Here is a 15,662-nt window from a genome sequence, read left to right as displayed (position 1 = left end):
AAATTATGATCAACCTATAGGATTATAAGTATACATGCTTAGCCAAAATTGATCCAATAGAGAAGTGAGTCATGTAACAAGGGTACACGAAAAAAATCAAAGGAATTCTTTGAAAGTGAGGAGAGTATGGATCCAGGTGTTCTGGTCATCCACCTATTTCTCTGATGCCTGTCTAGGCCACTGGACCAGAGGGTGCCAAATACAGATTTGTTTAGCCACAATTCTGTTGCCTCTTTTTTTGGGTACTGATTTCCTCGAGGGACCAATCCCTTTCTGACCATATATGAGTTTCTAACTTTCTTGCCTCTTTATCCCCTATTTGATCTCCCTGTGTTAGTGAGTGGGGCTTTGTTCAACATTACAGGTGGGAAGCAGATCTACTTCTGGTGGTAGCTGCCTGCTCTCAGGTACTGTCTCTTCCTCCATGGGCCTGAAGACAAATATGGAAAGAAATGTATTCCCTCACCTCTCACCTCTCTGAGGTCAGAGAAATCATAGCCCTTAAAGCTGGTATATGGCTGCTCTGAACTTAGATGTGCTGGAAGGTTTATAATAGTGTGAGTTTTGAAGATGTAACATCAAAAATACACTTCATTAGTAATTTTACATTGATCACAGCATAACAATATTTTTGATATATTGGATAAAGTTAGTATAGTCAATTTCACCGGTTTCAACTTTTAAATGTGAATACTAGAAAATGTAAAATTACACTTGTGCTTCATATTTTTTGTATTGGCATTGCTACCTTAGGGTGTTGCTTCCCATTTCAGAGCTCAGCCTTCCTCTTCATAATACCAGAGACGAGAAATGTTAAGTGAAATTTAAAAACAGTTGTCAATATAGTCTTTCTGTTTGTGAATGGTATATCTGTATATAATTCATAAATTGATGTGCCCTGTATACAGTACAAGGATAAATGCAAATGTCTTCCTGGGGAGCTAGGTCTCCCCAGTTGTAGGAAATCCTGCCTTAAACATGGGCAGATAGAAGCCCTGGATTCAAGCCTCAGCACCACTTCCCCTACCAGCTGCAGCCAAGTACCAGCTATTCTGGCCACATTCGCCACGAGTCAGTGCCATCCCTTGCTCAGGGCCTGAGTGGGAAGGTGGATCTTGAAGGCTGTCCGATCAGAAGCACTGAGGTGAGGACTGTCCTGTCAGGCACACAGCCAGAGGGGATGGGCAGGAGTTCAGTCTCATGGGCCTTTAGGTGGAGCCTCTTCATCTTGGAGTCCATGCCCCAACTCTTGCTTTGCTTGGTTGTTCTTCTGCTTCTCTTGTCCTGTGACTGGCAGGGATGGGAGAGCCACAGGAAGGACGCAGGTGATCCTGGAAATTGTGAGCATGCACCCGGCATCCTGGCACAGGGAAATGGCTTTGTAGAACTGTGCTATCAGGCCTCCTGGTGGTCCACTATGGAGTCTGCAGGTCCTAGTCTCTGGGCAGCTCAGCCTCGGTGCCGTCGGCTGTGGGGGACCCGGTCCCCTGCCTCCTTCCTGTGTCCCCTTCTCTGGCCCCGCTGGAGGCTTCTCTAGATGACTCCCTTCCCCTAGCCTCCTGAGATTTCTGTTGAGGACTGACAAGATCCTCAAGAGAGAATCCCAACTCCATGTATGCGGTTCCTTCCTTAGAGGAGCCATGGTCCACAGGGTTCTCAGTTGCTCCCTACCCCCAGGTTAGGGTTAGGATTTAGGGTTAGGGTCCCCCTGAGCTTTCTTAATGTTTAGGAAGAAGGATCTCAAACCCAGGGTATTGTGTCTTGTGTACCCCTCCTCCATCTAGTTTTTCCTAGATCTGGCTATAAAGTCCTAAAATGACCTCTCCCCAAATTCCCAAAGACCATTTCTCCCTCTCCACAATATTATCAACTCTTTGTTCCTCATGCTACAGGTGATACAGTATTTTGTCATTTTTTTCTCCAAGTTTTAGAAGGCATCTTTTAAAGAATTTTTCTGTTTGTGAAGATTTCACTTGAGAAAAAAAAGCAGAGGAGAACCACTTAATTCTTTGTGAAGAAGTCTGTCTCTCCTTTGTCTTCCCTAGGCATAGACATCTAACCAGGTCTTTGGGTTGAGCTTCCCCCCTGGTGACCTAACCATAGGCAGTATGTCCTTAGCCACCCTCCTACCTTTCCCTGGGTTTCAGTACTCATAACACCAGGTGTCCACAGCTGCCATTTTTGTGGTCTCAGAGTTTCTAGCAAATAGCCCCTGTCCTAAAGCAGCCTGAAGTGTGAGGTTTCAACTTCCTGGTATAGCCTCATCTAAAAGGCACTTCAGCTGTTTTCATATCTTGGCTTCTGTGACTAGTACTACAGTGAACATCAGGTGTGGCCATTTCTATCAATAATTGTGATTGCTGGATCATATGGTAGTTCCATTTTTGGTTTTTTGAAGAACCTTTGCACTATTTTCCAAAAACGGCTCTGTTATATATTTTTATCAGCAGTGTACCAGAGTTCCTTTTTTTCCTTCCATATGCATGTTCTCTGGAACACTTATCTTTCAACTTTTTGATAATGGCCATTGTAGTAGCAGTGCTCAGGCTGTAGGAGGTCTTCTATTTACAGCCCTGATGTAAATTTGTTAGAATCCAGGCTGCCAGTGGCCTCTAGAAGAGTACTGTACCCTCTTCTGGGAATAAACAGATTCTTTGTTCCCAGAGCTTAGATGTATAGTATGTAGTCAGTGGAATGGAAGAAAGTAAAGTGAGGACACTCAGGGCATGGACAGACTCCTTCCAGGAGGAAGTAGTAGACATGGGATTATCACTTGGGTGAGTTGGGGGAAAAGGCTAAGGAAGTTCTGAGCTCTCAGGCTGCCAGAGATGGTTTTTGGCCTCATTTACTTAGGGTTAGTAAGGGTTATTAGTCAATGGTCCTACATTTTGTATGACATAACAGTCATTCATCACAGTGACTATTGATTTTTACATTGACTTATTCAGTATATTTTGGAGGAGAGTGAGTTATTTAACAAAGAATATTTTAAACTTGCCTGCACATACAATGAGCTATTGTTTCAGAATGTTTGTACCTCACTGTTACGGTTTAGGTCTAGATGTTTCCCCAAAGTCGCATGTGTTCATAGGTGGCTTTTTCAGAGGTGGCTGAATCTACAGTGTGTGATACTGGGATTAAGGGTGTGTGATTACTTAACCAGTACACTGATTGATTTGGTACCACCCTAATCCCTGTAGTCTGGATAAGAAATGGGGCAAAAAGATGTTGTTAATGTTCCTTTGTTACTGTTGCCACCATGTGGGTGCTGTGAACTGTTTCTCTGTGACACTCCTCTGCCATGTGCCACTCTGCCTTGGAGCCAGCTGATTATGGACTGAAACCCCTACAAACTGTGAGCTAAAACCAGGGATTTAGCTCAGTGGTTCTGCCACCTGCCTTGTAGGAGCAAGGTCCTGAGTTCGATCCCCAATAACAAAAAAGAAACACAAAAATTTGAGCTAAATAAACCTTTTCCCTTTAACTTGGGGTGTTAGGTATTTTGTCTCTGTAATGAGAGAAAAGTAACTAACAGGATTTGTTACTAGAGAAGTGGGCCATTGCCGTGACGTTACCTGGCCATCTGGCTCAAGAGCCTTTGGAACTGGCTTGTGGGAAGGGGAGTAGTTAGGAAAGATTTGGAGATGCTGGCTGAAAAGGTAGAGCTAGAATGCCTTAGGCTGTACTATATGGGAGATTCTGGTCAGAGCTCAGAAGATCACAAAGCTGGTTAACACCAGGCTCAGGTTTCTGCTGGAAAGGAGTGTATTGGCTGCTGGACTCCAGACAATGTGTGTTATGCTATGGCAGAAAGTTGGTCTGCATTTTGCTCATGTCCAGAGACTTTGCCTGAGACTGAGATTAAGGGCAATAGACTAATTAATCTGGCAGAAGAAATTTCAAAGCAGTCTTATGTTGAGGTGGTGGCATGGCCTCTGTTGGGGGCTTTTTAGCCAGATTTATGTTGAGAATCGAAGCAAAGAGCACATTTAAAATGTTTTGAGTTTGGCCAGAAAGGAAGCTCCAGTAAAGTTGCAGCCTCCAATGACAGAGCAGAAGAGACCTGGAGAAGGAACAGAATAGAAAAAAATGGCCTGAGGGCATCACAAGAAACAACAGGACTCCACCCTTTGCAGCCTCAAAATTGCAAAAGTGAATGACTTTGGTTTGAGAAGAGAGCCCACAGCACCATGTTCCAGAATGGTGGCAGCCTAGAGAAGTTGTTCCTGAGGATTTGGTTCATAGGCACTGGACCCCTACAGCCAAGAGAGAAGGATGCCTGGCTCCTGCTCCAGTGGCAGTGAAACAAGATTTAAAGAAAAACAAGTTCTTCCCAGCCTTGGGCAGTCCCCCCCACATCACTCCCCTCTCCTTTGTAGCTGCAACTCCTTGTTCTGTTACAGATAAGATTGGCAACTATGTTTTATAAACAAAGTTCATGATGCCTTGTTTTCACAAGACTCACAAAGAACAAAACTGTCATCATATGAGATGTGACTAACTTGGTTTTGGTTTGCTTCTGTAACCTCACTTGCCCACCCACTCCAGTTTCATATCACTAGAAAGATGTGATGAAAATGGGGTGGGGGGTCCCTTTTGACCAAATGTATAAAACTGAAACTTTTCTGTAAGCTTATATTCACCTAAAACCTGAAATCCTTAGGATTCCCATTGGTCTTTCCTGTCTCTTGAAATTCTGCAACATTTCTAGTGACCACGAAGGGACTGGAGATGACAGAGTTGTTGTCTCCTTTGCAGGAATCCTGAGACCTCTAGTGCCACCGAGTGAGACTTCAGCTTGGAGAGGAATTAGGCCCTCCTGCAGCCCTCCCCCAACCCCAGCCAGCACAATGGAACTTGTTGGGGTTCAGGATGATTCTGGAACAACAGCATGCCACAAGATTGTGGTAAGGTTTTGGGGCCCAGGGGAAGACCCATCCTGTTAGTACAGAAGGGAAGCCCGATCACCTCCCAGGGTGTACCCAGTAATCTAATGTGGATTAAGTCAGACAAAACGTACAACCCCAGGTGGAATGGCGAGGTGGCCTTTAGCAAGAGTGAATCACAGATGGAGTGTGTAGAATAGTCAGACTCAGGGGGAGTCAGACAAAACCCACACTCAGGTGTACTGATTGTCAGACTCAAGAAAGTCAAATGAAACCCACACCCAAATGGGAAAAAGAACTGGGAATAAAGAGATACATGAGTACATGTAAATGAGTAAACTATATGGGCCTGGGATACTATAATGGGCAGCTTATAGGCCAAGCCTGCTGGATGGCCAAGGGGCTTACTGGGGAGCACCACACTGTAGACATGCCTTCTTCCCCATCCATTCCCCATAAAACCATTGTTGGGCCTAAGTCCCCGACAGTGATAATCACCCAAGTCACCACACAATGTAAAGTCCACAGAGAACTTTATTTCCAGCCGGGACCAAATCCCCTGCAAGGAGACTGGCCCCAGACTGAACTTTTGGTGAGTTTTTATGAAGAAAAACCTTTCTTCCTACCCCCTCCGTAGCCCTGCAGTAAGTGTATCTACAGAAGCAAGAAAGAATGCATGGTTAGCACCTCTGGGTTACCAGATACATAAGGTAAAACCAGCCCTTATAAAATGTAAACACACATCCTGTTATTTAAGATGGGTGGGTTCCATATGTGTCCTTGTGTTTGTTTGTCTAAACATCAATTAAAAGCAGGAGTATAGGCAGGAGATAAGAACATCTGGTGTGTTGAGACATCACACAGGAGTACAAATGTGAGATAAGATCCCCCCCCCCCCTTCAGAGTTCACATAGAGTATAGTTTTCCCATCAGGACTGGGGCAGTTCAAACAAAATGGAGTCTCCTAAGCTAACTTAGGTCTCTCACCATCAAAGCATGATGTCCTACAGACCTGAGCTACTCTCCCAGTTCTGGTTATAGACCAGCCCCTTTAACCTCCCTTTGAACTTCCCTTACCACTACTGCTATAAATAAATGTGCTGCAGTTCCCAGGAAGACCTTTTCTCCCATCAGGAGGAAGCCTCTACCTGGCCCCAGCTTTTTACATCTCTTTGTCTTTTCTTCATCCCCCACCATTCTTCCTCCGTGGACCCTTCAGCTGTGCAGGCTGTGGCAGGGCCTGAGATAAAAGCAAGCCTGGAGGAAGGAGCTGAGGTGATGGGTGGAGCAACAAAGGCGGCAGAGGTTCAGCCGTGACAGGCATTCAAAGTGGCATGCTGAGAGTTTTCAGGACCTGAGCATAAGGATCACATGCCAGGCTAGAGCCCCAATACAGGTGGCTGCAAACTGTGTGCTCCTTGGGGAAAAACAAAAAACACAGGCCAGCATGAGGTCGCCTTCTCCTGGCTTCAGGAGCTCCAAGATTAGCATTTGCTCCCCTTCACCACCCTAACATTGGCTGTAGGCATCTGGAAGCTGGAAGAGCCCCAGCCTGGGGCTGCATGGCCAAAGTCCAGGAGCTGCTTCTGTGTCTTGCCAGCTTAGGAAAATTTTACAGGAGAAAATCAGATTACAAACTAGCTAATTGGTAAATGTACTTTTGATTTCCAATTTAAATTAGTGTTTTTGTTTAATTGGTGTGCTTAAAACATTTCTTGTACATTGCAATTTTTCGAACTGTAAGTATAGGGTTAACTTGCTCTTTGCTCTGCTCTCTGATGGTTTAAGATAAGAACACTGATTCAAAATAGCTTAAAAGCGCTATTGACAGCCAGTCAAGTTAAAAAGTAGTAATCTAAAACAGAAAAAAGGACCCTTTAAATTCAAGCAGCTAAAGTTAAGTTTGCTATAAAAAGTTTATAATAAATGGGATGGAGAAAAATATATTAAGAAGACTATAAGAATAAGATATACTTTTGATATGAGAGGATTTTGTGTATGATAAAAGTTTTGTCCTGCTAGAAATATAAAAATAGAGACAGTGACAGGACTAAAAAACTTATGCATATCAGAGAAAAAGCTTATGTATATCAGTGGGTGTAGTTTATGTTTGCTTGTTGTATGTTGTATGTTTAGTAGAGACCCGAGCTGATTATTCTAAAAACTACCTTAAGAGAGGCTGATTTAATTGACCAAAAACAAAAATAATGAGAGTGATTCACATCATAGTCTTATAAAAATGGGAGGAAAAATATCAAAACCCACCCAAAATATATGTTTAAAAACTTTAAGAATGGTACATGGGAAATTATGGAGTAAAGCTAACTCCCCAGAGTTATAAAACCCTGTATGAAATTGATTGACCTTCCTTTGATATTGGGTGGCTGGCCAAAGAAACAATAAACAGAAAAACAATTGGATGTTTACATTAGATGATGACCGTAGATAAAGGACAACTAGGAACATCTTAGTTTCTCTATATGGACTCATGGCTGAATATAGTCCAGGTCTGACCTACTTGGCTACAGTGCTATTTGGAAGCTTATTGTAAGACACTTGTGGCCTGAGCTGAACAAAAGCCAAAAAAAAAAAATCAACAACTGTAAGACCAAGGGCCTTACCAAACGCTCCGAGGAGCTGACTGCAGCAAAGAACACCCAGGAAGGAACACACCGGACAAGTTGGAAAGTAAAACAGACCTTAGTCTGGCCAGACGGCACTCCCAAAGCAAAGTAGTTTAGAGAGGCCATCAATCCAGAGGCCGAGGCTCTTTTTATAGGGGCTTGCAGGGAAGTTAACAGGCGAAATTTACAGAAGAAGGAACAAAGGTTAGTGGTCTTACATTTGTATGTTAATTAGCCTGACATGTACTGATAGTCAGCAGATGCTTTGTAGATTGTTCTGTAGATAGTGGTGTCCGGAACAAAGAGTTGGATAATTATGGCTGATATGGATCTTATCTAGTGTCCTGGAACTAAGAAGCATCTTTATCTATTTACTCACATTCAATCACAGTTGGGGCTAGGGGAGTTTTATGATTACAGAGTTATGCAGTCCTACAACAACAACAAAATGCCCCCAAAACCAGATCTGTTAGCACATGGAAAAAGGAATAGGAGTTACAAAAGGATGAGGACACAGGCAAAGCCAAAAAGGAGGCCAAATCAGGCAAGACCCATAAATCCACAGAAACTATGTACACAATGTAAAAAAAGAGGACCCTGGAAAAATGAGTGTCCAGAAAATGATGGGGAAAATAATGAGAATTATAAAACTAGGGGGCCAATTGATGGACTTTATGGTAAACAATGGAGCTGAACATTCAGTAGTAACAGAACCCATTGGGCTATTATCTAAGAATCATGTGACTATTGTTGGCGCCACTGGGATTCCAGAAAAGAGGCCATTTTTTCAGCCTAAGAGGTGTGTCACAGGGGAAAAAGAGGTCCAATTTAAGTTCCTGTATCTTCCAAACTGCCTAGTTCCCCTGTTGGGAAGAGACTTGCTCCATAAATTACAGGCCCAAATTACCTTTGTGCTGAAAGGAAAAATGACTAAATTTGACTCACCCAGAGGCCATGGTATTAACCTTCACCATCCCACAGGCCAAAAAATGGACACTGTATTCAGATAAGCCACCACAGCCAGGAACAAACAGACTGTATTGGCTGGTACATAAGATTCCCAGAGTATATGCTAAAGATAATCCACCTAAGCTGGCTATAAATAAAACACTGATAACTTAACTATAGAAGTAAAACCAAGGACAATTCCAGTTCAAGTCCACCAATATCCCCTTCCTGAGGAAGCCATCCCTAACTTCTCATATATGGCCAAGGGCTTATATAAAGCCACTGGAGGGGGGAGCCCCTCCTCTGAAAAGCTAACCAAGAAAAAATACATTTAAACAAATCAAAAAAGCTTTAACTCTAGTCTTAGCTTTAAGACTGCCGAATATAACCAAGCCTTTCTTCCTGTATGTCCATAAACAAAAAGGAATGATCCTTGTGCTTGTGAGGCAGGTGCAGCACCACTGAGCTAAATCCCTGGCCTGAATGTATTCTTTTTAATCACTAATAGACTACTTCACTGAGACCCTGGGGCCACCAGAGGGCATGTGCTCCCAACTGATGCAGCCATGGAGGTGCCAGAGGCCTGATTCCATAGAGGACAGAGCCTCACATCTCACCCTCAGAATTGACAGCCATGAGGTACCTGTGTCTGCTGAGTAGCCATGAGTGCAGAGCTTCCTGTCTGTGTCCTGAGTGTGGGGTGGAGGGGTGGGTTTCCAAAGAACTCAGCAGAGGAAGGGCTTCATGCAGTAGGAGTCATTCACAATGACCACTCTTCTCACTGGATACCCAAGGCACAAGACCCTTGAGTTAATGTAGGGAACAGGGAAAGGGGACGTTACTAGAACCTCTGCAGTAAGTCCTGGTCTCCTGCAAGCCACAGCAGCACAAGGTGAATTAACTTATCCAGGAAAGTAGAGAAAATGAGACTTGGAGAAGCTGAGCTTTAGGCCTGATCAGTGCTGAGAGCAGCAAAGACAAAAGCCCCTGAGCTTGCTGCACCTTTTATTCAGTACATAGGGAGAAACAAATGTAACAGATAATGGGAGTGGCAGAATTCCTAGATCAATGAGGAACTATGCCGGTGAAGATTTGGTTCCTCCCAGGGTGTCTCCCGCAGGTGTGGTCTTGCCCTGGAGCATCACAGCCTCACGGAATCATTGAGGTCTCAATTGTGACCGGTGGCCAAGGTGGAATCCTGTCTGGAAATGCCATAGCTGGCCTGTAGGCAGGAGAACTAGGCCTAATCAAATGATTTTTCCCTAAATTATGTAGCATTGCTCCCGACAAGTTAATGTACACATTGTGGCCTGGAGTAAGTGATGTGATATGTCCACTGCAGCCTGCGGTGCTAAAGTACAGTTCACACAGTGGCCTCTGATACTAGTGCCAAACCAACATAGGGTCTATTATATTGTGATCCTAAACAGTGTATCCCTAATATTAATGTCCACACAGTGGCCTCTAATACAGACTTAATATTCACAGAGTGGCTTCTGAATGTAATATCCATAGAGTGGCCTCTGTCTCAAAGGGGTTAAGGTAGGGTTAGGGTTAGTTTTATGTTAATGTAAAGTTTGTAAGTAAGTGTTAATGTTGGAGGTTGTGTTATGCTTGACACAGGGTTAGGGCTAGGATTCAGTGTATTGTAACATTTATCATTTACAATTAAGTCAGGTTAATGCTCTGTCAGAAAATCAATGTAGGTTTTTTTTTTTATACTGGGCATCGAACTCAGGACCTTGCACTTGCGAGGCAGGTGGCAGAACCACTGAGCTAAATGCCCAGCCCAATCAATGGAGTTTTTATAGGCCCACTTCACTTTCACCATCTGCCCTGCCTGGAAGAAAAATTCCTTTGCCTTTCAGAATCACTTTTCTTTTTCTGGAACTCACTATGGGACAGTTCATCATTGGCATGGCCTTGACAGATGTAAGGAACATATCCATTTTTGTTTGAATGCATGTCTTCAGTTCTTACAGATAGCTACCTAGGAATGGAAATATGAAGCAGTATAGCAAATGTATACTCAACTTTTTGAGGATATGGCAAACTATTTTTTTTTAACACAAACTGCACTATGTATAAGGGCCAGTACTTGTTACTTTAAATTATATTGATGATAGGTGCTGTACTAAGGGAATCTCACTGTGGTTGTCAGTTGCATTTTCTTAATGGCTGAGATCTTAAGCATGTTTGTGTTTAAATTGATTTTAATACATGTGTGAGATATGGGTTTGGATTTAGCCTTCTGCATTGGGACCACCAGTTTTCCCAGCTTCGTTTGTTGAAGAGGCTGTCTTTCCTCCAGGGTATTGTTTGGATCCTTTTTATCCAAAATCAAGTGGGTGAAAGTGCCTGAAAGCATTTCTTCATTCTGAATTCTATTGTGCTGATTAATATGTCTGTTTTGATATTTTCATTACTGTACTTTTGTCATATAACTTTAATTCTGGGATTGTAATGCCTCCTGCTTTGCTTTTGTTGCTCAGGGATGCTTTAGTGTCTCTAGACTCTACAAATTCCTTTTAGGTTAAAGGAGTGTGATGTATAGTTCTGAGAATAATACTCATGGTATATTGATTAGAATTTGCATTATACATGTATACCATTTGTGAAGTGTTATCATTTTGACAATATTATTTCTGCCTATCCAGAAATAAGGTATATCTTTTCAGTTTATAGTTTCTTTTTCAATCTCTTTTTTTCCAAAGAGCCATAGTCTTGTTGTAGAAGATTTTTACTTCTTCTTCTTTTTTTCTTTTTTTTTGCCAATTTCAAGGTTTTTTTTTTTTTTTTTTAAAGTTATCATGACTGGTGTTATTTCTTGATTTCTAAGGGGGTTCATGATTAGTGTACAGGAACACTATTGACTTATACCCTGAACTACCCCCATCATTATATTTTCTTTGGTCTGGTACATATTTTTGGTTGGTTTGATAGACACTAAGAATGATTTGTGTATTTTGAGTACAAATGTGTTCTCAGATATGTGTTTTTTAGAGAAGTTATCCAGTATGTGGCTTGTCTTTTTGATGTCAAAATAGGTTTAGTCAGACAGTAGAAAATTTAGTTTTATGAAGCCAACATGATTGATATGTTTACTTTTGTGAAGAGGACTAGGGTTTGAGGTTTAAAGTAAGTTTGAGAATGAGAATTAAGGGCTAGGGCAAGTAAATTTGAGAATTTGAGTTAGGGTTATGGTTTGGGTTAGGGTTTGAGTTTGATTTGAATAGAAGTAGGGTTAATAATTGAAAAAATACATTGAAATTGTATTATGTTTTATCAGTTAAATACTACTCCAAGGATATTGTGGTAAATTAAGGATTTACATTGTAAAACCTTAGAGGAAAAAATAAAACATAGTCCAACAAAATATAGTGTATTAGTTTGTTAATTCTGACAAAAGATTAAAGATTTGGCTTTAAAAATTTAAAGGTCTGAGGGGTAAAATCCAAGCAAAAGCTGACTGTAAAATTTCTCCTGAGCCCTCTCTCTCTGACTTGCAGACAGCTGACTCCCAGCCATACCCTCACACGGCCTTTCACATGTTCTCCACTGGTGTCTCTTTATAAGGACTCAAGTCAAACTGGGTTAGAACAGACACACATTCTTGTCTCCCTGTTAATGTAATACAAAAAAATTGGCTCATGCCAGCATGTTGGTGCATGTCTGTAATCCCAGCACTCGTCCTTCATTCCTCAGGGAGGTAAGAGGATCTGATTGAAGGGGCCTCAGACACTCATTTCCACTCTGTGGACATCCCTGGCTAGTCTGGCCAGTGGTCCTAACACAGGAATTCTTAGAAAAATTCTCTGGAGGCACATTAATGGCAACAGTATCTCCTCCAGTCATCCAGAGCTGATGGCCAGTATCAGTCTTAAAGAGCTCAGCCTGGAAATACTGTCATAAGGGGGCTTCCAGTGTTGGAACCCATTCTACACCAGGCTGCATTGGTCCTAAGGTGCATCTCTGGGTTCCCTTAGCATCCTCTGTCTAGAAGGGGCCTGGACATACTGAAGGAAGTGGAGCTGGTGGTAGGCATAAGAAGGAAATATGTTCATACTGAAGGGCTTTCTTTCAGACTTCATGTCCTTTCTTGACTTCATGGACCTTATTATTCTGTAGGAGAAAAAAGAGATCAAAGTGCCCCTCTGCCCAAAAAGACACTTTGACATTAGGTATTTTGAATAAAGTAGACCATGTTATTGGGATAGAGGACAGCACAGAGATGGGGTACAAAGTACATTGCGTGAGGAGGGAGGGCTTCCCAGGGGAGGCAGGGTGAGCATTGACCCTGCTAAGAGCTGGAGGACCAGGAGCAGAGAGGACACAATCCATGCATGGCCGCAAGCTGCCCAAGACCTTAATGCATCACAGCGCTATCCAGTTCTAGCAATGTCAGTGTTTCCATTCCTGTCTACTGTACATATGGCTAGCTGTTTGCTCTGTGCTCAGTTGTTTTGGCTGAAGCTTTAATACAGAATTCAGCGTGAGATTGGGATGGAAAATCATAACATGATTTAGTTACAAATTTTTCTTACTGTGATTTCAGTTAGCAACTGTGTCATGTAGAATAAGGTATAAAACATTCATTAAACATTTATGTCTGGGGTGTCTCTGCAGGTGATGTTCTTGTCAAGGCACAGTTAAAAATACCACTCATAAACTTCATGTTGTGTATATACAATTTCAAGTATCTGGGAATATCCAGGTGATCATATTCTTGATAATTGTCCCCAGGGATTTGACATTGTGTGACTGAATTTACATAATTTATGTAGAGCTGTTATTTAAACTCCTCATAAGGATACTTTCTTCTTCACTCCTAACATATACAAACTATGAGATGATATTAAATGTTCTTACATATGAAAGAATAGGATTATTTAAACTGTCGTGCTATAAAATTATGATTTTAATGTGATTCCAACAATAGTCAATAGATTTAATTATTTTCTAGAGATAAAGAAGTCTATTTATATGCTCAATGAGTTAAGCTATTTTCTGTTACTATAGCTGTGTATGTCAGACTGGATAATTTGTAATGAATAAAGGTTTGTTCAGCCTGAGGTTCTGGAGGTCCAAGGTCAAGGGGCCCCACTTGGTGAGGGGACCAGGGGACCACCATCTTCCTTGGGGGGCTACTCTGCAGAGTCCCGAGGCAGAGGTGCTTACAAACACTGGGCCAAACTGGCTTTTCTAAGAGTTCCACTGTACAGATGACTCAGTAAGCCATTAATGTATGGTTGAATTACTCCATTCATGATTTAACCACCTTTTAAAGACTCCCCCCCCCAAATATTTAATATTTCATAAAGGAAATTAAATTTCAATATGAATTGTGGTATGGATGTTGAAACCATAGCAGTTTATAAAGAAACATCAAATAGTAAATGTTGCCAATAAAATCCTGAAATATAAAGTCAATGTGGTCCAGCTAGCCCTAAAATATATTATAAATCCTCCATAATGAAAAGATTATGATGGTGTTGGTGAACCAATAGATAAACATGTTTAAAATGTCCTAGAGTTGGGCATGGTGGCACATGCCTATAATCCCAGCACTTGAGATACTGAGGTAGGAGGATCATTGTGATTTCAAGGCCAGCCTGGGGTACACGGTGGGTTCAAGGACAGCCTGAATTGGATATCAAGACTATGTCCAAATATAAATGAAAGCAAACATGTAAATTGTCTATTACATACTTTATTGCAGTGTATTTACGTCATTAATAAAACCACAAATCAGAAGGTAATGACTGTGCTTTGGGATATTGATAGACACTAGGAAAAAGCTAAAATTAGACTTGCTCTGCCATTATATATAACCATACAAAAATCAAGAACTGAAAGAATAACGTCACAAAAATCTGTAGAAGAAAGAATTAAGGGAAATGTTGTCCTGTGACTTAAAATACAGAACTATAAAATACATGAAACTGGTTTTTTTTTTTTTTTTTTTTTTTGAGACAGGGTCTTGCTATGTAGATCTGGCTGACTTTGAACTCATTTATGTAGCTCAGGTAGGATTCTAACTTGTGGTGAATCTACTCCCTTAGCCTCCGAAGTGCTGAGATTACAGGCACCACATCAGGCTGAAAATTAAGTTTTGCATAGCAAAATAGTTAGACCAAAGTCCAAAGATATTGGGAGAGGGCCAGGCTGTAGCTCAGTGGCGCCGCGCCTGTGTGGGAAGCGCAAGGTTCTGAGTTCCATCCCCAGCACCAAGCAACAAATAAAAACAAAACCAAAATCCAAAGACACTGGGGAAATTTTTTATCTGCATCACAGAAATGGCAAACGTTCTCAATGTATCCATAACACTCCTAAAATTATAGAAACCAGGGCCTAGAAAAGGACCTCCCCACTGGACCAAAGAATCTTAGACTCCCTACAGTATCTCATTGAGGCCTAGGTGTATTATAAACACTAGCGGAGGGCCATCATTACATCCTGGGCAATGAATCTGCAGGGACTGGCTGAGGATCCTGTTTACTATAGTCATGGACCACACCAAGGATTCTGGGTAATGTAGTCCTGGGGAAGGGTCATGCCAAAAGTTCTGGATACTGTAATCCCATAGGGGCACGCTGAGGATTCAGGATATTGTATTCCATTTTGGAGGCCCTGAAAACACACCAAGGATTTTGTGTACCATAGTCCCGGGCTGTGTCTCAGTAAGGAATATGGGTACATTAGTTCATGAGGAAAACTGCCGAAGATTCAGGGTACCTTTTTCCTTAAGAGGGTACACTAAAGATTTTGTGTTTTGAAATCTTGTGGGCTGTGGAAGGTTCTGGGTATCATATTTCTCCAGGACGGACACGCTGAGGCTTCTGGGTATTGTAGTACTTGTATGGGTTACAGTGAGGATTTTGGGTAGCAGAGTCCTTGGGAATCATTCTGGGTACCTAGGCCTTGCAGAGCACCCAGAGGATTCTGGGTCCTGTTGGGGGGGGGGGGCTTCTGGGTACTGCAGTCCCAGATGTGGAATTGTCTGGTATCCTGGAAGGGGTGTGTGTGTCACAATGATACTTAAGGCTACTGTAGTACAGGCGTGTGCATGCAGAGGTGTTTGGTTACTGTGGTGGGTTGACTAATGGTCAAGGTCAATTTAAGTGGAATGCCCAGCTGAACTGAGTCAGTGTGGTTCTGGGTGTGGAAGACCCACTTGAGGATTGTTGCCAATGGCACAAAAGGA

This window comes from Heterocephalus glaber, unplaced genomic scaffold (assembly GCF_053883595.1).
Source record: "Heterocephalus glaber isolate CG9 unplaced genomic scaffold, H.glaber_assembly_v1.0 deba00001509, whole genome shotgun sequence".
Lineage (NCBI taxonomy): Eukaryota > Metazoa > Chordata > Mammalia > Rodentia > Bathyergidae > Heterocephalus > Heterocephalus glaber.
The sequence above is the reverse complement of the archived record's forward strand: the minus strand, read 5'-3'. Positions refer to the sequence as shown.